The following is a 24,525-nucleotide window of genomic DNA, read 5'->3' on the forward strand; positions in this document are numbered from 1 at the left end:
TGTAAATCGCGTGCATGATACCAAACGTAAAGAATAAAAAGGGACCGAGGGAGTAGATATTAGTTCATCATTATCGATTATTAATTACAACGTCATTTGTTATTAATTCTTCAATAAATGCTTCATTAATACCAAGTGATAAATTCTATTAATTAATTATTAGTTAATCGTTATCGATTACTTCGTATTAAACTAAGTCATATACAATATACTCACTAACTCTACCGGTCTTAAAATTTAACACTTTTAAAAGTTAGTTATCGCCCTTGTTCCATAATTAAGACATCGATATTATAATTATAAATGTATTGAAAATTATGATTTTAGTAATAACCTGATGTTTATGATTTGGATTTGAATTGACCTGACCCGAAGTACGTACAACTCGCTATGCATTTCATCCCGTTAATTATCTTTCCACATGGTATGAACCCAAACCGATAACAACCCAAAACGATATAAACCTGAATCCAATGTAACCCAGCTAAACCTATTCAACCCTACCCATATCAGACAATTTTCAGATGAACCAGACCCGATATGATATGATCCTGTTACAACCCGGCTAAACCTGTATACAACCCGTCGTATTCCAACTCGAACCAACCCCCACTATAACCAGACCCGACTATAACCCAACTCCATATGAGTCCGACCCGATATGACCCGAACTTGTTACAACCTGACTATACCCGTTTACAACCCTACTCGATTATACCCCCGACCCGATATGAACCATATCCGATATTAACCCGACCCAATATGAACCTGTAATTCGAACCGAACTAATCAACCTAACCCGTTAATTTTTCAACCCGGCCTGATCAGACCCGATATCCAAATGAACCCATTTCAACCCGAACTGATAAACCCAACCCAAGCTCAATCTTTTTGTTTGAATTGACACCCATTCATAGCCCAACAGACTCCGTTATTTATTACCTTAGGCTTCTTAGCCGGATTCCGATTGAAAAAACCAAAATTTCCGGCGTGACCTACCCATGTGCCGATCACATGACGCTCGAGGAAGCCTTTTCCCTCCAATTTCTGGTTCAATTTCACAGTTTCCCTCTCTCTCTTCACCATTCTCCTCATACTTCTTTACCAATTTTTAAATTCATTGATCAAATCCTCCTACCTTTCAAATTCCAACCCAAATTGAAGGATTTCAGTTGCAAATTACTACTCCATTGTTAACTCATTCATTTTTAGGTATGTTTTCTCCACCCCTTTTCTTTTGCGCTGTGTTTGGGTTTATAGCAACAAAGATAGAAAACTGTGAAATTAGATGAAAATTCAATTCTTTACGTATGTAATTTCTGCAAGAGAATGAAGTCTACAAAATAATTTATGTTTAATTAATTAAAAAAATGTAAGATTATTGTGGGTTTGAAGATAAAAAGTAATTGGGATTTCGTGATTTTCTTTTTGCTGTAGAACTTCATGGGTTGTTAATTAAATATGTGATTGAGGATGATGTGTTCGTCAGTTTGAGTTAGGATGATTTTTATGACAAATGTAAGTCAATTGGGGATGCACAAGAGGTGTTTGATAAAATGTCTTAAGAAAAATGTTATGTCCGGAATACTCGAAACGGTTTGACTTTTTGCACTATTCACATAATTCACTTTGACCCTGTTTTAAGTATGTGAAAAAAATGTTAGTATATAATATATTGTTGGCTTCATCTTAATATATATTTTCAAAATATTAATATTTTATATGTTTTTATAATATGTATTTAAAGATATTGGTGATCAAAGTTGTGATTTAGTCAAAACGTTGCGAGTATTCCGGGTCGGAGGGAGTATGGATGTTATGTCTTGGACTTGTATGCTTGTTGATTATGTATGTTTACGTCTTGGACGTGTATGCTTGTTGGTTATGTTAATATTGGGGACTTGTTTAGTGCACGGAGGTAGTTTGATGCAATGCCAAACAGAAATCAGGTTTCATGGAATGCCTGTGGATATGTAAAATTTGGATAGCTGAATAGTGCTAGAAAGTTGTTTGATGAATTGCCTTACAAGAATGCTGTTTCGTATGTAGTATGATTAATGGTATGCTAAAGGGGCTCACAAACTGTGACAATGGAGAGAAAAAAGAAGCAGGGAACGAATAGGATGAGACTGAAAGGAAAATTAGAAGAGAAAGGGAGGAAGTAGAGGAGGGGAAAGAATGAAAAATCATCACATAAAGGGAAGTTGGGCACCAATAAAGAAGGGGAAAGGATTTATTTAAGGTCATGTAACCGGCGCAGGGTAGGTCAGCGACGGAAAATTTTGGTCAATGGTTGAAATCCGGCTAGGGTAGCATGTTACAACAAAAGTGCTATAGAAGATAGTTTGTTAATTACAACAGTTTTTACTATATGCACGCGATGCGTGCTTAAATTATTAATGTTAGTTGACTATGTTATACTGATTGGATTTTTCTAATTTAAGGCATGTTTGATATAAACTTAGGAAAGGAAATGGAAAGGAAATAAATAAGAAGGGGAAAGGATAATTTTAGTTATTACCATTGTTAATTAGTTGTTTGGTATACCTTAGGAAAAGAATCATTTGTAACAAATTGGGGATTGAGGAGGGTAACAATTTGATTACCATATGATTGGTAGAGGTAATAAAAGGTGGTAATGGTTACCCTTAGGAAATGAATTGTGTTATTACTCTTCTCACACCAAACATTAGATAGGGGAAATAGTTAAAAACCAAATGAAATAGTTATTACTCTTCTCACACCAAATGAATTGTGTTATTACTCTTCTCACACCAAACATTTTATTTCCATCACTTAAAAACTCTATACAAAACGTGCTCTAAATATGTAATGAACAAAGCTAGTATGATTAGGGATATATAGGTTTTTTGAGGGAGCCACCAAAAAGTCAGAGACTGTATGTGTTCCCTTATACTCCGTAGAATAGAGATATAGGATCTAGGTTGCACCGATACGGGTACGGGGACGGATACGGGGACGGGTACGGGGACGGAAAACGGCAAAATCAAAAAAGCAAAAAACGGGTACGGCATGGATTCGGCAAAAAAAAAAAAAAACAAGATTTTAGCTAAATTAAACATCCATACATAAATAATTATTTAATTCATTCAACTAATTAATTAAGATTTTAAACATTAAGTTACCTAAATGACTAAATCACAATATCACATTATCATTTATCAGTAATCACTAATCACAAAACATAACAATATTTAATTATATAAAAACGGAAAAAAAAAAAAAAAAAAAAAAAAAAAGGAAAAACGTCCAAAAGTACACAACAAAAAGAAACAAAAAAAGGAAAAAAGAAAGAGAAGGAGAGAAGGTCGGGTAGTCGGGTAGTCGGGTACTTAGGAAGTCAGGAAACACAAAACAAAAGTACAAAACATGAAAACAAAGAGAAACAAAAAAAGGAAAAAAAAAAAGAAAAAAGAGAAGTGAAGTGACTCACCGAGTCACCGGCGGCGAGGAGAGAAGGAGAGACGGCAAGGAGATCCTTCGACGGGGGCGGCGCCGCGGCGGCGAGGAGAGAAGGAGAGACGGGGGTGGCGGCGAGGAGAGAAGGAGAGGCGGCGAGCCGGCGAGGAGAGAAGGAGCCAAGGAAGAGTCGAAGAACACCGGTGGTGGCCGGCGGCAAGGAGCCAAGGAAGAAACCGGCGGCGGCCAGGAAGAGTCGAAGAGACCAGGTGAGAGAGAATTTAGGGATTTCAGATTTGGAAAAAACCCTAAAAATTCGAATTTGGGTCTTAATGTGTGTTGGGTACTTGGTTTTTGTCCAAATACGTACCCACCCGCGTACCCACCCCGTACCCAGCCGTACCCATTTTCTGCCCACGTACCCAAATTTCAGATTCGTTTTGGGGACGAATCCGGGCCGTACTCGTCCCCTACCCGACCCGTCCCCGTCCCCGGTACGGGAAACGGGTGTCCAGCGCCGTCCCCGTGCTTCATAGTATAGGATAGTATCTCACAAAAAACCCGTCGTAAGGTATTTTCTAAAAAAATCCATGATAATAAATATGGTCAAAGTTCTATGATACATGTTGGTTTGTTGCCATGAGAGGTTGCCATAAGTTTTGACGATTTTTTTGGCTATTAATGTCTTTATTAATTTTACTGTGCTATTTTTTCTAGCGTTGTTAGAGTGTTGGTGATTGATATGAATTTTGGCTATGAAAAGGAGCAACCAAGTTAGAATTCTTTGTTACTTTTTATGAATGTTGCTTATGGATAAATTGGGAAGGCGACAGGGGCAGGGTAGGAGAGAGAAAATAGAGGGGTTACTTAACTGTTTAAGAAAGGTGATATGAAATAGGAAGTATAGGATAGTTTTGGGAAGACGCCCATTGGCTGATTTCCTAGGATCACCCATAGTAGGGATTATTAGCGAAAAACCGTTATGGGAAAAGGTGGTGATAGTTCTTTTGCTGGTAAAATGTAAACTTGTTTATGCTTGGACAACTTCACAAAACAACGTGTACTGTACAATGTTTGTTAAGCTGTCATGAAAGTGTACAATGCATAAAACTTAAAACTAATACTAATACTAATACTAATACAGTAATACTACTACAGTTACTAGATAACGGAAAGAATACAAGCTGTTAATTCTGCTGGTACACGCGTCTTCAGATTAGAAAATTGGAACCAAGAAATGTTAATACATGGATAAAGATGGATGCTAATTCTATGAATTTATGAAACATATAATATGCAATTATGCCAATTTTGCATGACGAAGTACTGAACTAAGATCATTGATGTGGTTAATTAAAGGAACCAATACATAATTGGAAGAAAGCTGTAGCATTCTAGTATGTGGCAGGCACAATAATTTCTTGAAACAATTTAGGTAATAATAAAACCTTATTGGCCCAATTTGTCAAGATACTCAAGGAAAAGATTGACTAAGAACATGAGAGAGATAAAACTGCAATTTTAAATTTGCAACTTGCCCCATATCTTGGGACGTGCTCTAGATTAAGGAATAAGAACCAATTGAAAGTTATTTACATATGTGATAATTTATGACGAACCATCACTCACGTAGTATGCTAGTTGGGCATTTGACAAATTTATCATAAGCAAAATTAAACTCTAATGGCAATGGATGTTGCCACTTCTCCAATGTTCGCTCTATTGTTCATTTGTTGTGTTTGTTTGCAATTTGTCGTAGAAACAACCAATATTACTACCACCAAATTTCTTAGAGACCCGGAAATCTTTGTTTCTGATAATGCCATGTTCAAGATTGGGTTTTTCAGCCCCATTAACTCAACAAACCGCTATGTTGGCATCTGGTACGATATGGAAGAGTCGGATCCCATGGAAGTTGTATGGGTAGCCAACAGGAATAACCCAATTAATGACTCTTCTGGGGTGCTTAAAATATCTGAGGATGGCAACCTTCAACTGTCAGACGGACAAAACATGATAGTTTGGTCGTCCAATGTATCTAATCAGGAAAACAGTACTTCAGTAGCTCAGCTTCAAGACACCGGGAACCTGGTTTTGCTCTCAAATGCTAGTGGGATGATCATCTGGCAGAGTTTTGATCATCTCACGGATTCGTTGTTACCACAGACGACGATCTCAATTGACAGGGGTAACGTCTCAATACTGCGATCTTGGAAGAGCGCTTCAGACCCATCAAATGGTCGCTTTAGGGTTGTAATCAATCCTTACATACTCCCTGAGTTTGTCACTTGGGATGGTGATAAACCGTATTGGCGATCGGGCCCATGGAATGGAAATCAGTTCCTTGGAGTGCCACAATTTTCCACAGAGGTTTCCATTGGATTTCGTATGATAAAGAATGACCGTGAAGGCACACTTGAGATCTTATATTATGTGATAAATGAATCTTTTCTGGAATACTATGTTTGGAATTATGATGGAAACGTCGTTCTAAAATCTTGGGATGATGGTACCAAGAAATGGAATATTTTGTGGCAATCCTTTGAATCTGAATGTGATTATTATGGTAAGTGTGGTCCATTTGGAAGCTGTAACCCAAAGGATTCACCAATCTGTAGTTGCTTAGAGGGGTTCACTCCAAAGAACATTCATGAATGGAGCAAAGGCAATTGGACTAGCGGGTGTGTTCGCAGAACACCACTGCAATGTCGCAATTCAGAGGGAGAAGTAGATGGTTTTTGGAGGCTAAAGCACGTGAAAGTGCCAGACTATGCTGATTTTTCATTTGTAAATGATCAAGATGATTGCAGGAGGAAGTGTTTGGAAAAGTGTTCATGTTTAGCTTATGCATTTCCCAAGGGAATTGGGTGCATGATGTGGAATGGAAACCTAATTGACTTGCAGCTATTCTCCGGTGTCGGTCCTGACGTTTTCATTCATCTAGCTCATTTAGAACTAGGTATGAATCACCATAATTGACATTTTTGTTTTCTGATGATATTGCCTTTTTTATGCCTTTCACTTCATTCACGTACTCCCTCCAAACAACATCGTATCTGACCGGTATCGCTTGATTTGCTTATTCGATGATTAAAATTGAAAGTGTATGCTAATGCAATACTTTTGGTGTTCTGTTTTTCCAGTTGAAACTAGAAATTTAAAACTAGTGGTAGCCCTTGTAGCCGTAGTAGTTATGGCAACAGCCATATTTGCTGTCTTCGCGTACTATGTATGGAGGTGGAGGTGTCGGCAACATGGTATCATATTTTATCTCTGCTCCTGCTGGTCATATGCTAAGTACTTCTCTTGAAATCTTGACTTATTGTTACTTCTGTGGCAGGTGAGAAATCTTCAAACAAGGAAACACATTTTGGCGATTCTGGAGTGGATCAAGTTGAATTTAAAGATTTAGCATTGTACAAATTTAAAGAATTGGAAGTTGCAACTAGTAACTTTTCGGTTATCAACAAGCTTGGAGAAGGTGGATTTGGTCCAGTGTACAAGGTAATGGTTTTGAGTAGATTGACTTCTTTATTGTCAACATACAAGAGAATTAATCATAATGAATAACGCGTACAGGCGTACAGCGTACCCATAACTTCCACCATTATAACCGTTAAGGATTTATAGATGAATGTGATTATTTTTGTCAGGGGAAATCAGAAAATGGACAAGAGATAGCGGTAAAAAGACTTTCAAGAGCATCGGGACAAGGCTTGCAAGAATTTATGAATGAAGTTCTTCTGATTTCGAAACTTCAACACAGAAATCTCGTCAGACTCTTGGGTTGTTGCGTAGAAGGGGAAGAGAAATTGTTAGTTTATGAATACATGCCAAATAGGAGTTTAGATGCATTTCTTTTTGGTATGTTCCACAATACTTCTCTAATTGTGTAGTGTCCAACATTCCATTAAATATCATCACCAAATATAACTACGAAGAAACTAATATATACTGTCATATTCTCTTATGCATGTTATTCAGATCCAAATAGTCGAAAACATTTAGACTGGAAGAAGCGCTTATATATCATCAATGGTATATGTCGAGACATCCTTTATCTACACAGAGATTCTAGATTGAAGATTATTCACAGAGATCTTAAAGCAAGCAACATTTTGCTAGATGAAGAACTAAATCCAAAGATATCAGACTTTGGAATGGCAAGGATATTTGAGACCAACAAGATCAAGACAACACTGTGAGGGTCGTTGGCACCTAGTAAGCAAACTACGCTTTCAGACAATCAAGCCTTATTATATTCTGCAGTTGGCCTGACATTTATCTTAAGTTAATCATATTGATGGATTTTTTTGCTTGTTTGCAGTGGTTACATGTCCCCAGAGTATGCTATGGAAGGCCGCTTTTCTGAAAAGTCGGATGTATTTAGTCTTGGAGTGCTATTGTTGGAGATTATTAGTGGAAGAAAGAACAAAATCTTTCCGGAGTTTGGGTCTTTGAGCCTCTTAACATATGTATGTTATGAAATTAAGTGATTTAACCATATATTAACCCTCATTCTATTTTCATATCAAATGATTATGTGAGTAGCTAACGAGTAGGTTTTAATGATTTCAGGCATGGAAGATGTGGAATGAGAATGATATGCTTTCATTGATCGATCCAACTGTTTATGAAGGTGAGATTTTGAAATGCCTACAGTTGGGTTTGATATGAGATGAACTGACTATTTTTGAGCAGAAAATTAATGGCATAAATTATATTAATTTGCTTGATGGATGAAGAACACAAAAGGGGATAAAAGTAGTGACTTGAGGCCACCAATCTCTAGGTTTAGTGACTTGAGGTCACCACTCTCCAAAGCCTAAGCTTTACCAAATTCTCAACATACTTCTCATAACCTAATGTGCCACTATTTATAACACTTCTACTAGACCTACCTAATTTGTCTTCTACCTAATATCACTTACTACCTATTATGCCTTTCTCTTGCACTTAATTCATTACAATACCGACCCCCTAAATTTTCACATTGTCCTCAAGGTGGATAGTAATCAATACTTGATTCCCGGCGATGGCGATTCTGAGTGCCATTATGAAACTTGATGTCAGGCCTCCACTTGCGTTCCAGCTCCTCACTAAGTCCCTGTACTTCTTCAGGTTGCTTAGCTAAGAATAGATGATCCTTGACATTCTGTTTGAAACTGATGCCCGGTTTCTCCTCACTGGTGAGTTCTAAGAGATGATATGTGAGGTTGTTGTGAGGTTGAAATATGGTTTGGGTATTTGACTTGGAGTTGGAAGGCTGTGAGTTGGGGAAATAGAAAAGGAAAATTGGGTTTAATTGTGGGTGGAAGGGTCTGCAACGTGGGTTTGCAATTTGGTAGGATTGAACTTGTGGTTCAAGGGTGGAAAAGTAGTACTTAAAATATTGGGTGGAGAATTGGAGTTTTAAAACTAAGGCTGGAGCAATGGCCTTACATTTAATAAGCCCAATTATAAGGCTTTCCTCACAAAATGGAGAACAGGTGGGCTGCTGTAAAAGTTGAGGCCCAAACCCTTGTTGTAACTCTCTTTTTCTAATTGCATGTGACTTCAGCCATTTGTCTTTATATGTGATGTTACTTTTCATGCTTTTTACCTCAATGCCCTTACTAACATCTTTCATATCTGGCTTCCCCTCCAAGCCAACGAAAAATTCTTTGAAGCTCCTCTCATCTTCCATTAATGGATACTGGTACATCAAGACCTGCCGTACTCCGCCACCACCGCCACCAGGCCGTACCCCGCCACCACCGCCACCACCGACACCGGGCCAACCACCTGAGAAACCATCAGATCTTTTAACAGCGAGAAATCCTAGGCCATTTCCGGTATTTCCAGATCTAAAATCACTCGTTATTATTCTCTCTCCTCCATTAGACCCTTGATTTGGGCTCCCCTTCAACCGGCGGATGCCATCCAGTCCACGGTTTTCCCCACCACAAAAAGTACCGGCGTCGTCTCCTTGACCACCATCGTTATGCCCACCTCCAAAAAAATCAAGAGAGCTACTTCTTATAACATCTTCTGGTATGAGCCAACAAAATCCACCGAGGAACTTACCAACAGCGAAGAAGCCTGGACCTCCGCCGGATCCACTTCCTCCCGAACCACCCTTTTCAAATGATCCTCCCTTTGGGTTAAGAACACTGCTCGATCTCAATCTACCACCAGAATCTACCACCAGCGACGCATCCATGAAATTGGCCGGCAAAACTACCTTGTCCCTCGTCATATCCACCAGCTACGTCATCTCCGGTGGACAAATATCCGGGTCCACCACCCGACCCGCTTGCCCCAGATCCACCTTTTGTGAACCCTTTTTCTTCTTTTCCTAGACCACAACCTGATCCGCAACCACCAGCACTGCCTTCAAATCCTTCTCTTGGTGGTTCACCTTCAACATCTCTGTACATAAAAACGTGGAGAACACCATCATCTCGATTTTCACCCGAATGCGTACCTGAAAACTTCTGTCTGATGTCCTGCCTACCTTCCACCAAGTTTCTGTTAGGTTATGATACATATGACAATTCATAAATCATGCGGAAAAACCATAAAGCCAGGAAAACATATTATTTACACATAATCATTTAGCATAGTTTAGATGCATACTCTTTGTTGCGTGCCCTCCCTAGCTGCGCCCGAACCGAACAAGAACAAGTCTTTAGGACTCCAAGTGTCGTCCCTCCGTAGATAGTCCACAGCACGTCCGGATCCGCCTTAAGATTGACCAACTAGAATCGCCCTTAAGGTACTTAGAATTTTCGGCACTTTATAGGCAATTGTATGACTGAATTTTGCTCTCAAAAACTCACTTTGAATACTTGAATGCTCGATGTAAATATGTGACCCTGGGCACCTATTTATAGAGTTATGGAAAAGGATTTGGAATCCTACTAGGACTCTAATTAAATAAACTAAATCTTTTAGGATTAGATTTAATCATATGACAAATCCCGGTAGCTTTAGGATTCGAGTAGCACACAAACACACACGCACGCACAGCAGCCCACGAGGGGCGCCATGCGCGCGCGCAGCCCGCGAGCTCGCAGCCCACTGTCGCAAGCCCACACGCTGCCGTAGCCTTGGCGCGCGCTGGGCCTGCCTTGCGGTGGGCCTGGCGCAGCCTTGGCTGGTGCGTTTGTGGCGCGCTGGCTTGCTGGGTGATGGCCCGGCTTCGTGCTGGGCCTTCGTCTGGCAGGCCTCGTCCGATGCTAATTCGTACGATACGCTTCCGATTAATTTCCCGATTCCGGAATTCATTTCCGATACGAACAATATTCAATATTTCCGATTCCGGAATCAATTTCCGTTTCGAACAAATATTTAATATTTCCGTTTCCGGAATTATTTTCCGATTCCGATAATATTTCCGATTCTGACAATATTTCCGTTTCCGGCAATATTTCCGATTCCGGCAATATTTCCATTTCCGATAATATTTTCCGATACGTACCATGTTTCCGTTTCCGGCAACATCTACGACTTGGATAATAATTATATTTCCGATACGATCCATATTTCCGTTTCCGGCAATATCATCGTTTCCGGAGTATTCATTTCTTGCCTGTGACGATCTCAGCTCCCACTGAAACCAAGATCCGTCGATTCCGAATATCCATAGATGGAGTATTTAATGCCATTAAATACTTGATCCGTTTACGTACTATTTGTGTGACCCTACGGGTTCAGTCAAGAGTAAGCTGTGGATTAATATCATTAATTCCACTTGAACTGAATCGGCCTCTAGCTAGGCATTCAGCTCACTTGATCTCACTGAATTATTAACTTGTTAATTAATACTGAACCGCATTTTATTAGACTTAATATTATATGCATACTTGGACCAAGGGCACTATTTCCTTTGCTTGTAACCTTTAGCAACTAATCTAGCTTTGTGTGTGAACACAATTTCATGTTTGATGGTTTTTATCCTTAAAACAAACTTGCAACCAATAGGTGTGAAACTATTCTTGAAAATCAACAAAATTTCAATTTTGTCATCAAAACATTTAGTATGTTTTATGGCCTCTAACCATTTAAAACATTTGAGTCTATATATGGCCTCTAACCATTTTAGGGAATCTGGGTTTCGTCATAGCTTTCTTACAGGTCACAAACTCATTAATCTACATGATAATAGTTTGACTGCAAGTTGTAGGTTTCTTCACTATCTAATAGAAGAATCTCATAGTTTCATTGACCAGAACTCTATGTTTCTTTACTATCTAATAGAAGAATCTCATAGTTCCAGTGACTTGAACTCTATGCCTACTTGGGTATAGAACATCAAACAATAGAATATCAATAGCCACTTGAAAGTCCTTTGAATATTCTGTTCTCCTTGAAGCACTTGTAAAGTCTTCTAAGAGATGTCTATTCTTTAAAGCCACTTCTAAAGTCTTTAAAGAATAAGTTCGGATTTTCTGAAGCACTTCGAAAAGCCTCCGCAATGTCCGTTTATGAAAAGTTATTCTGAAATTACTTTTCAATAGCTTTGACGAATTTGGTTTAGTTTGGTGGTAGTTCAGCATTTTGTTTTAGAAATTATAGGAAAAGTCTTTATGATTCATCATTAATCGAATCAAGTATTAATTGACTTCGATTATTCCAACTAAGATATGCCATATCTTATGGACCTAGATTGTTAAATTACAACACACAATCATTGATGATCATATTTGGTCTCAAGTAATCATCAACATGATCTAACCTAGATCTTTATGATTTCTTGCCAAGTGGATTTTATACTTCTGAATCTTTGAACTAGCCAAACAGATCCAACTTATATCACATTTGGGTAAATAAACCTATATTCACTCAAATCCATGTGAAATAATAAAGTCATAAAATCTTTCTTTAGCTTTGAACTCTATTGTCTAGGCATTCTAACAATAGTTCATATCTTTTGTTACTTTCAACAAGTAAGACTAGCTTGTCTTAAATTGATCTAGAAATCAATCAACTTTCAAAAGTCCATCGAAATAGAGCTTATGAATGTTAACTTATTGATATGGTCTAAGCAACAATGCCAAAGAATAGTGGAACTCAAATCAAGGGGTTGATTTGAACCTAGTAAAGTTTTTATTTAAAGAGTTGTTTGTTTTAATCAAGCATATTGACTCAACCCGTAAATGACCATTTCATTCAAATAAACAAACAAACAAGCATTGTTTTTGTTCTTCTGAATGTGAGTCTTTCTGTGTTTGAAGCAGAAATTTAGGTATGCTGATTATGGAACAAAATAGCCATTAAGTTCTAACCTTTGAAAGGACTTAAAACAAACTTAGATGACCCGACAATTAATGTAGCAATGCCATGCTTCATTTCCCAATTGTAGGCCATTAGTGTAGCCTAGCTTCCATTGTTTGAGTTATTACCGAAGTAAGAACCTCAAGCGGTATATGATACCAAGGAAGTTTGATTGCCAGGTCACTTTCTTTAAACATTAACTTTTAGGTAGAAACGGAATTGTAAGTTCCTTTCACTTGTTCCTTGTTTTCCTATTTCTTGTACCCTTTCTTATAGCCTTAAGAATGAATTCTCTAGTGTTGACTTTTATACTTTGTTTAGACATGTCCAATGTTACTCCAACAAAGTTCTTACCATTTTAATTTATGTTGAATATTTTATTTCAACTAGATGATCTTACCAGAGGCTTCTAAAGTTCTCTAAGCATCGATCTATTCGAATGTCTAGGGACTAGACTCATTCGAGAATTAAATGGACAAAGATATTAGGTTGTTAACCATTGGTAAAGCTGAGCGTTTAAACTCAATGCTTTGTGATCTCAAAACTATATTGTAATTTAAATTCACAAGCACCAATTGGTTTGCCATTCGATTTTGATATTCGAAAACAACCATAAAAGTCGCAAAAAGAAACGTACATTTTAAATTCCTCATTTTCTCTCATTTCCGTGAATCGTTCTTGGATTCACTACCAATCGAGGAAATTTACTGTTACCTTTCTAAAAGGATTTACTGCAGTGCAAGATATTTAATTATAAACAATAATTAAAACATACATTGAAGCATGCAAAGTCTAAACATTTATCATAAGTAATAATTTGAAAATTAAAGCAATCATGCAATTTAAACAAGTCATTAGCATTTTATTCGAGTTATGTGTTCCGGCAGGTGTGAATAAAATGATTCCAAGACCCTAAAACCATTGAAGAATTAAGCACAGTTTGTCGACTCAATTCTAAAACATTTTAGGTAAGCAAAAGCCTTTTGCTAATAGTCTAGAAACTACTCTTGGTTGATAGGCACGTCTAAGAACTTATTAGGTAAACCTATCGATTTTGCCACGACATAAAAGGACTCCTTACTTATATCGTTGAGTTTCACCAAAACTAACGTGTACTCACAATTATTTGTGTACCTTGCCCCTTTAGGACCAATAAGTAACACCTCGCTGAGCGAAAACTATTACTAGATTGATGTAAAGGATATCCAAGCAAGTGTATATTTTGGCATGGCACCTTTTAACTCAATTTTTAAGTTTGGAACTTAAGGCTCTTACTATGTTGGTTAGATTTTAAGTGAACTAAAATCCTTAATCATGCAACATAATTAAGCTTTTGATCTCATGCATTTTAAGACATATTTAAAAGCAATAAATAACTTAAAACATGCATAAGATAAATGTGATCTACTATGGCCCGACTTCATCTTGAAGCTTCAACTTCAAAGTCCGTCTTGAAAATCTCCGTGGGAGGCACCATTTTCTTCAAATAGGATAAGCTTATAATTAAAACTAATTACAACTATTTGATGGTACGCAGACCATATTTGAATTGAAAAACAACTTTGGTACTTTAGACCAATTACATTCAAATTAATGGTACGCAGACCATATTTTCTATCCTATTTGGGCCATACTAGTCACTTCATAACCTGCAAAACAGTACATATACAATATATACCATTCACCCATTCATTATCATGAATGGCCCACATAGCTGGTTAGTAAAACACATTATGCATCACATAAACATTTGCAGCAATTAATCAAGGGCACCAATAATCTACAAATTATTTAGTCCTTATTAATTCTAATCAAGTTGTTTTAACCTTAAGGATTTGTAGACCTAATCAAGAGTATATGACTAAAAGGGCTCCCACTTAAACCAATAAATTCATATGCTTTACTAATTTAAACATAAAAATGTATTTCTAGTCTAACCGGAAACATACAAATTTAATTAAAATTTAAAGCTCATATAAATTTATAATTGAATACATAAATTTAATTTAATTTCAATCGTATTTAAATTAATTCATGATTTTAATTTTAGTAAAATAATTAGAATAAATACAATTTATTATAATTACAATATTCAAAATTAAAATCCAAGAAAATAATTTAAATTATTAATTTTAAAATTAATTAAAATTACGTAAACTGAAAATTTCAAATTAAAATTTCAAAACGATCTAATCGCAACGCAACAATCCCACGCAACGCACGCCCATGGGCCACACGCACACAGCCATCGCTGGCCTTGTGCGCGCAGCCCATGCGCTGCGTCGCATCGCTGCTGCTGCTCTCCTTCGCAAGGCATCACGCGAGCTGGTGCTCGCTGCGCGCGCCAGCACTCGATGCACGCGAGCCATCGCTCGCTGCGCTCGCTCGCCAGCGCTCGCTTCATGCGAGCCAGCGCTAGCTGCGCGCGCTCGCCAGCGCTCGCTTTATGCGGGCCATTGCTCGCTGCGCGCGCTTGCCAGCACTCGATCCTGCGAGCCATCGCTCGCTGCGCGAGGCATCGACGCTGGGCGTAGCACTCGTGGCACGCGAGCTTGCGCTCGTTGCGCGCGTGGCTCCGCACGCTTGCGCGAGGCAGTGCGCGTTGTGGCGCAGCTCGCTTGCTGCCCACACGCGACTGCTGTGCCTTGCTTTCGCCCTCGCCCATTCGTCCATTGCTCACAGCCCACGACACAAGGCAGGGCTGCTGCCTTGTGCTCGTGCACCATGGCCTTGCTCATTGCATTCGTGCCGCATGGGCGACGAGCTCCCTTGCTCGTCGTCACATGCCCGCACTATACAACACCCTTTAAGGGTAACACGTAGCGTCCATTGCTTTGTGCGTGCAAGTTATATGAGCGAATCGCATAAAATTTAAAAAATTTATATTTAAAATTAATGACAAATTAATAAATAATATTAATTTCATAATTTTAGGGCGAAAAATCGAAAATTTATTATTCAATTGATTTCCGATTAACATGGATTCAAGTCTAGGTCATAAAAATTTAAAATTTAACATAAATTTACAATTTTTATGGTGGTTTTTAATCATAGGTATCTAATTAAATTATAATTAATTATGAAAATCAAATTAATTCTAAATTATTCTAATTTTCAACAAATTAATCATAATTACAAATTAGATTGCATAATTAACAAGGCTAGGCATTCAAACTTGTTAAACATATACAGTAGGTCAATCAAAAATTCAAGATTTATCAACAAGAATCGCAAATATTTAATTTAACATCTTAAATTTACGAAATTTTGCATTCGAAAAACTAAAACCTCCGAAAAGTCATAGTTAGGCTTCGAATTTGAGAATTCTAGGTTCGGCAGAAAAATACCTTTTTTTGTCAAAATTTTAGAATGCCTTTTACATGCGGAATTGACACAAAAATCACTCGATTTGGATGAGTAACGAAGAAACCGCCGAAAAATTGCGTACGTATAATTAAATAAACGCAATTTGCAATTAATTAACAATTACGAAAATTAATCACCCCTTTTAATTCTTGCAAATTTGTAATATTTAACCATGTTCATGCAATTTTAGATTATGAAAATAATAAGAGGCTCTGATACCACTGTTAGGTTATGATACATATGACAATTCATAAATCATGCGGAAAAACCATAAAGCCAGGAAAACATATTATTTACACATAATCATTTAGCATAGATAAGATGCATACTTTTTGTTGCGTGCCCTCCCTAGCTGCGCCCGAACCGAACAAGAACAAGTCTTTAGGACTCCAAGTGTCGTCCCTCCGTAGATAGTCCACAGCACGTCCGGATCCGCCTTAAGATTGACCAACTAGAATCGCCCTTAAGGTACTTAGAATTTTCGGCACTTTATAGGCAATTTTATGACTGAATTTTGCTCTCAAAAACTCACTTTGAATACTTGAATGCTCGATGTAAATATGTGACCCTAGGCACCTATTTATAGAGTTATGGAAAAGGATTTGGAATCCTATTAGGATACTAATTTATTTAATTATAATCCTACTAGGACTCTAATTAAATAAACTAAATCTTTTAGGATTAGATTTAATCATATGACAAATCCCGGTAGCTTTAGGATTCGAGTAGCACACACAAACACACACGCACGCACAGCAGCCCACGAGGGGCGCCATGCGCGCGCGCAGCCCGCGAGCTCGCAGCCCACACGCTGCCGTAGCCTTGGCGCGCGCTGGGCCTGCCTTGCGGTGGGCCTGGCGCAGCCTTGGCTGGTGCGTTTGTGGCGCGCTGGCTTGCTGGGCGATGGCCCGGCTTCGTGCTGGGCCTTCGTCTGGCAGGCCTCGTCCGATGCTAATTCGTACGATACGCTTCCGATTAATTTCCCGATTCCGGAATTCATTTCCGATACGAACAATATTCAATATTTCCGATTCCGGAATCAATTTCCGTTTCGACAAATATTTAATATTTCCGTTTCCGGAATTATTTTCCGATTCCGATAATATTTCCGATTCTGACAATATTTCCGTTTCCGGCAATATTTCCGATTCCGGCAATATTTCCATTTCCGATAATATTTTCCGATACGTACCATGTTTCCGTTTCCGGCAACATCTACGACTTGGATAATATTTATATTTTCGATACGATCCATATTTCCGTTTCCGGCAATATCATCGTTTCCGGAGTATTCATTTCTTGCCTGTGACGATCTCAGCTCCCACTGAAACCAAGATCCGTCGATTCCGAATATCCATAGATGGAGTATTTAATGCCATTAAATACTTGATCCGTTTACGTACTATTTGTGTGACCCTACGGGTTCAGTCAAGAGTAAGCTGTGGATTAATATCATTAATTCCACTTGAACTGAAGCGGCCTCTAGCTAGGCATTCAGCTCACTTGATCTCACTGAATTATTAACTTGTTAATTAATACTGAACCGCATTTTATTAGACTTAATATTATATGCATACTTGGACCAAGGGCACTATTTCCTTCAGTTTGATGTCAGACCCTCAAAAACCAGCTTCAGAACTTCCTGGTCGTCCTCTTCAAATTCTTCTTTCTCCTCTTTAATTTCAGTAAACTTCTCTTTGATTTCCTTCAATTCTTGCCGAAACGAAGAGAAAATCGGAGATAGACCTTCCATAATGTTTTTCACGAAGTCTTCCTTGCATTTTTGGAATACCTCATCCCACTCCTTGAATTTCTGATCAGATTTGCTTAACTCCATTTTCTCTTTTTTTTTTTTTTTTTGAAACTCGGATAATCAGATCAGTAACCCTCCCAGAACTGTACCGCTCTGATACCAAGTGAGATGAACTGACTATTTTTGAGCAGAAAATTAATGGCATAAATTATATTAATTTGCTTGATGGATGAAGAACACAAAAGGGGATAAAAGCAGTGACTTGAGGCCACCAATCTCTAGGTTTAGTGACTTGAGGTCACCACTCTCCAAAGCCTAAGCTTTACCAAATTCTCAACATACTTCTCATAACCTAATGTGCCAATATTTATAACACTTCTACTAGACCTACCTAATTTGTCTTCTACCTAATATCACTTACTACCTATTATGCCTTTCTCTTGCACTTAATTCATTACATGATATGTGTGCAAGAGATTCTAGATGACAGGCCGACCGTTTCGGGATTGATTTCGATGCTTGATGTTAATGATATGATGGATCTCCGCAGCCAAAGCAACCTGGCTTTACTCAATGGAAAGTTACTAATTCAACTGATGAGGCCATCCAAAGTGGCCAAGAAAGTGGTTCTGTAAACAATGTCACCCTGACTGTATTAACTGCCCGATAGTTTGTGGGTTTTTGTTTCACCTTTATGAAGAGAATACGAAGTGCGGTTAACAATGGAGTGGTTCAATCAGTGTCCTGTCGACTTTTCTGAAATTGCAGCTACGTAGTATTAAAGAATTTAATTATTTAACGGCAACTTTTGTGTAAGACCGTCTTATCGGAAAGACAACTTCGATTGGTTAACTAATTGGTTTCACTGCTTAACTATTTTGTTCCATTACTTAACTAACTAGCTAATTACAGTTCTAGTACTTCACTAATTAGTTCAATTGCTTAACTTAATTTCAGTATTTAACTAATTACTTTCAGTCATTAACTAATTAGTTCCAGTGATTAACTTATACGACACCAATGTGGTCTTTTGTGTAAGACCGCCTTACATAAAAGTTTGTAATTATTTAATTAGACATGGACGTGGACGTTAACTAGGTTAATTGTCAAAGTCTTGACGGGGTGGTACCCAAGATGTGAGACCGAATTTTATCTACGTCATTTGTAGCCTCACAAATTCTTATTTATAAGTGGTGTACAATAAATATTGTATACCGAAATAAATGTTAACTCAAATTGTTTTACCTTTATATATATATGTAAAAGTAATCTATTTTTAAGGATACATTTTTTCATTTTATTAAAAAATATTTTAGACCCGGTTAGTTTGAGATTATTCTTGGGTGGACCTAGTCAAAATAATATTAGTGTGGACCTAAAATCAATAGTTTTCTCTAGCACCCTTTTTACACTCATTGTGACATTTATTGTTCATATAATAATTATAATAATGAAACACCAAAATTCTTAGACATAGTAACCATTTTTTGAAGCATAATAACCCAGTGTTTTTAAAAGCGAACTGTGACTTAAAATAACATTATTCAAGCACAACAAGTATCAACGCTGGTTTTTAAAAAGCGAACGGTTTGAATAATTGCTGCATTTTTATTTGTCTATTTTTCACATATAATAGAACATGTTTTTACATTAATTAGTCAACAATTGTGTTAGCATATATTAATCATAGCATATATACAAAATATTTATTAGATATTATACATGATTTACGAATACTAACAACCCAAAAAGGGAATAACGCTATAAAAATGATACATACTACATACATTACATTCACATCCAAATAAAATAAACGATATGATCTAACCAATTGTATGTTGGTTCAGTGGTGATTCAGGTCAAACTTGTTAGGGATGACTCCCTGTTCGATCCCTGTCAACAACAACTGGAAGGGGACTGTAACCTATCCGCTCAGAACTCGCCCTGAATCCAGATTAGCCCTAAGGGTTACACCCAAAAAAAAAAAAAAAATCTCCAGATAGTTATTAAAAAGGTCAAACTGGCATATACAACCCATGTAAACAATGTAAATAAAATATTTCATGTATTATTCAACATTGTCATTTTTTAATCGGAGCATCGCCCAGAACACACTAGTTTATGGGTCTGAAACACATCATTTTTGAAATTATTTTTGTTGTTTGTGAGCATTTATGCGCGACACTGAGTTAACCACTCCATCCAAATACAAGCGAGAGGTAGTACCGTACTAGTGCATTAAGAGCATTCTTATCTTCTACACACAAAAAAAAACTTTTATAATGTGAAAAAGCTGTAAAAGGTCTTGCGTGGATAAGGTGTACAATAAATTTATTGTATACCAAAATAACTTTTATCCATTTTTTTTTGTAACTTTAACTTAGTTTTGATTAACTTTTATATTAGTAAAAAAATTTGATAGATAAATATTTTAAAGGATTAAATGATTAATTTTATACATTAATAGTGATTTTGAATAAATAAGTTTTATTAAAACGAAAAAAATTTATCACTAAAAAAAGATAACTTTTACATATATAACCTTAACTTTTAAGCATTTTGAGTTAACTTTACTCCGGTGTACAATATTTATTGTACAACCCTTGTAAATAAGAATTTGTGAAAACCCTATTATATACTTAAAAGTTAACTCGATATAATGTAAAACCATTTATTTGTAGTTATATTTTTTGGATAAATTACTTTTTACCACCTAAAAAATTTAAACTTGTATTTACCACAAAAAATACTTAAAATTATTTTTTACCACCCTAAAATATAAAAAAATAGATGAAACTGTTATGTGGGGCTCAATAATTCAATTTACCTCCAATGTTTTATGCACTCTTCCTGAGATTTTGTTTTTACTCCTTCACCCTCTTCTCTTTAATGCCATTGAATTTTGTCAATTTTGTGAAAAATTATGTGAGTGCATGAAAAAGAAAGAACCTGAGGAATAGAATAAAGTTAAATATTTCCTCCGTATTTTATTAAAGGATACACTTTCACCGGCACGCAGATGTAGAAGAATGAATTGAATTTATTAAAATGAGATGAAAATGAGGTAATGTGTGAATTATGCATTGTAGTAAAAAAGATGACGCGAGTAAGGATGCGGGCCAAATTAAAATAAGGAGAAAAATATAATTAGAAGTAAAGACCATGACATGCCAAAAAACGGAAGTGTATCCTTTAATAAAATAGGGACGTTTATGGAAAGTGTATCATTTAATAAAATGTGGAGGGAGTACATGAAATCAAGTAAGAAGAGAAAATATTATTCCGTATAAGTTTATTACCTTTATCACATAACGGTTTCATATATTTTTCATTTTCAAGTAGTAAAAAGAATTCATTTCTTTTCCAAATTACTAATTTTAATTTTTTAGACATTAAAAAATAATACTTTAAATTTTTTTATAGGTAGTAAAAAATAATATTTCCGGTTAAAAAAATGCTCATATAAGTAATATAACTCTTACTCCGTATAATGGGCAAGACAAAATCAGTTGCGTGTCGCCACCTTTGTTAATGTTCCCTCCTGGCTCCTTCACTGAGCCACCACGACTTACAGTTTCTAACGGCCGGCGAATCCTGTTGCTCGTCGGTAACCAGTGGCCAATTTGCATTCGAAAGGGACGCAAAATCAAAATTCGAGGTACCAGTTCGTATTTCCGTGGAATCAAACCCCAATTTTGCATTGATTCTTTCCTTATGATGCTTTTTTCTTTGTCTTCCCCATACGGGGTTATTAGATGGGAAATTTCAGTTTGACAGTTTTTTTTTTTTTTTTTTTTTGGTGAAAATGAGTTACTTGATTACTTAAATATTAGAGTGCACATACATAATAAGTTTTCAGCTAACTCCACTCCGTGTGGAGGTCAAAATACAGGCACATATCGCCCAATTACTTTGAAGCAAACATGCTCCCAAAAAATTAGTGTCATTGTTTGATGAGATATCAGTAGTTAAACTGGGGGGTTCTAAATCACTGCCTTGATCCAACAGACTCAGCCTGTCCTTGGCCTTCCTTGCCACGTAGTCTGCTTCCATGATGTGCTCCCTTCTTCTGAATTTCACCCAGAGGCTCCCGTGGGTTCTTTGCAACTCCCTGCATTTAGCATATAGGTTAGACAGCCAAGAAATTGGAGGGTTGTCATTGTTTAGGTGTTCTGCTGCTGATTTGCAATCTGTAAATATAGTCACATTCTGCCATTCTTTGATGATGACCCATGAGCTAGCTATAAGGATAGCTTGAGTTTCTGCAGCAGCAGCTGAGGTACTGGTGAAGGTTCCAGCTATTCCAGCCATGAATGTGTGATCTTCATTCCTGCAAATTGCTGCATAGGAGGCAAGGAGAGTGGAGGAACAGAAAGATGCATCGCATTTAACAAAGTAATTTGAGGGACTAGGGGGGTCCAGATGCACTGGTTTAATCTGTTGTGTTCCTTTACTCTCTATATTTCCATGCTCTTTTGCTAACCATAGAGTTTGGTGACACCAAGACTGAATATTTTTGTTTTCTTTTTGAAAGATCCATAAGTTCCTTCTATTCCATATTCTCCAAAGGCAAAAGATGAAAACTGTTTGGTTTGTAGTGTTCAAAACCTGGGATAGCCCAGTATCATTCAAGTTATCTAGGAACCAATTTTCAACATCAGAGTGGAGATGGTTATACTTGGGTTGAAACTCAATATTACTCCAAAATTCAGTAGCTCTGGGGCAGTTTAAAAACAAGTGTACCATGTCTTCCTGGGTATTAGGACAAAACTGGCAATTTCCATTAGGGATAATCTGTCTACTGGATAGATGGGATGCAGTTGGGAGTCTTCCCCAAAGAATAAGCCAAAGGAATATTTTCAGTTTAGGTGGGCATCTAGCTTTCCAAATGCAACTCCATTTATCACTTGAGTCTGTGTCAGGGAAGTGGGTGTTCCAAATGGTGTTGTAAGCTGTTTTTGAGTCAAAGTGGAGCCCTTTTGATAGAGAGCAGAAGGGGGCATCCTCACCAAACTGAGGGATGGGAATGGCTTGAATCCATTGGATTAAGTCAGTGGGTAGGGTGAAGGAAATGCAGCTTAAGTTCCAATGGCCATCCCTCCTAATGTCACTAACAGTGTGTGCAAATTCATCTCTGGTTAGGGGTCCTTGTATTAAAGATCTAAGTGAACCTTTTCCTGTCCAATTATCTAGCCAAAGGTTGATCTGGGTTCCATCCCCTATACACCAAGCAGTAAGGTCCTTGTACATGTTCCACCCCTTTCCAACATTTTGCCAAATATGAGACCCTTTTGAGAAAGGGGCAGGGTAGGGTCTATTATCAACATACTTTTCCTTGATTAGGCTACTGGCTAGGTTTTCCCCTGTGTTAAATTTCCAGCAGAGTTTAGTCATTAGCACTTTATTCATCATTACAGCTGATCTAACACTAAGCCCTCCTACTTCCAATGGTCCACAGGCCTTGAGCCAAGCTACAAGGTGGGTTTTCTTTTTCTGGGGTTCTGAATCCCATAGGAAATTAGCACAAGCTTGGTCAATAGTCTGGAGGGTTTTCTTTGGTAAGTACAGAATTTGCATAGAGTAATTTGCTATGGTGGTCAAGGTGGACTTTATAAGTACTAACCTACCAGCTTTGCTGAGGCATTTAGCCTTCCAGGAGGCCAGTTTGCTCTTAATTTTCCTGCAAATGTCTAAAGTTTGGTTCTTGGTTGGCCTTTTGTCTGTCAAGGGGAACCCTAGGTATGTTCCTAAGTCAGGGCTTGGTTGTACCTCTAGAGTGTTACAGAATAGATCTTTTTGGTTTTGGGGGGTGTGTTTGGAAAAATAGATCTTGCTCTTAGAGTTATTCATTTTTTGGCCAGAGCAGTCCCAGAAGTTCCTAAGGACCTCCTTCATGCCACTGAGAGTTTTGGCAGAAGTATCTCCAAACAGAAGCAGATCATCTGCAAACATCAAATGGGTGATGGGGATGCCATTCCTCTTCAAGTAGAAGGGTTTCCAGTTTTCCTTAGAGGCAGCCTCACTAATCATATCAGCTAAGTACTCCATGCAAATAATGAAAACATATGGGGATATTGGGTCTCCTTGTCTGATTCCTCTAGTGGTTTTAAAGGAGGGGGAGGGCTTTCCATTTACAATGATAGATGTTGCAGGAGAGGCAATGCAATTAAGAATGAGGTCTGTGGAATTTCTATCAAAGCCTTTCCTTGCTAAACAGAACCTAATGAAGTTCCACTCCAGCCTATCATAAGCTTTTTCAAGATCTATCTTAAGAGCAAACCACCCAAACTTCCCTTTTTTGGTTTTCATGGAGTGTAAGATTTCAGAAGCTGCAATGTAATTAACTTCACAGCCCCTTCCAGGAAGGAAACTATTCTGATTTGGGGAGATGATGTCCTTCAAAAGAGGTCTGATCCTGTTGACTAATATTTTTTACACTATTTTATAGCTGGCATTACACAGGCTTATGGGCCTAAATTGCTTTATGGACTCTGGTAGGGCAGTCTTGGGTATAATGCAGATAGTGGTATCATTGATGGACTGGGGAAAGGTTTTGGTCTGCAGTACATTATCCACATACTTATATAGGTCTTTCCACAAAACACCCCAGTGTTGTTGGTAGAAGTGGGCATGAAGGCCATCAATACCTGGGGCCTTAAGGGGGCCTAGGTCAAACACAGCTCTCCCAACTTCTTCAATATTGGTGGCATGGTCAATACTGATTTCAT

At 37.6% G+C, this 24,525-nt stretch overlaps 1 pseudogene; it reads left to right on the forward strand.

Moving 5' to 3' along the window:
• The first annotated feature begins 922 nt into the window (after window positions 1-922).
• The window catches only part of LOC110801823 (G-type lectin S-receptor-like serine/threonine-protein kinase At1g11330), a 29,872-nt pseudogene continuing 6,269 nt past the window's right edge, over window positions 923-24,525 (forward strand).

The sequence above is a fragment of the Spinacia oleracea genome, chromosome 6 (assembly GCF_020520425.1).
Source record: "Spinacia oleracea cultivar Varoflay chromosome 6, BTI_SOV_V1, whole genome shotgun sequence".
In the NCBI taxonomy this organism is placed as follows: Eukaryota; Viridiplantae; Streptophyta; class Magnoliopsida; order Caryophyllales; family Amaranthaceae; genus Spinacia; species Spinacia oleracea.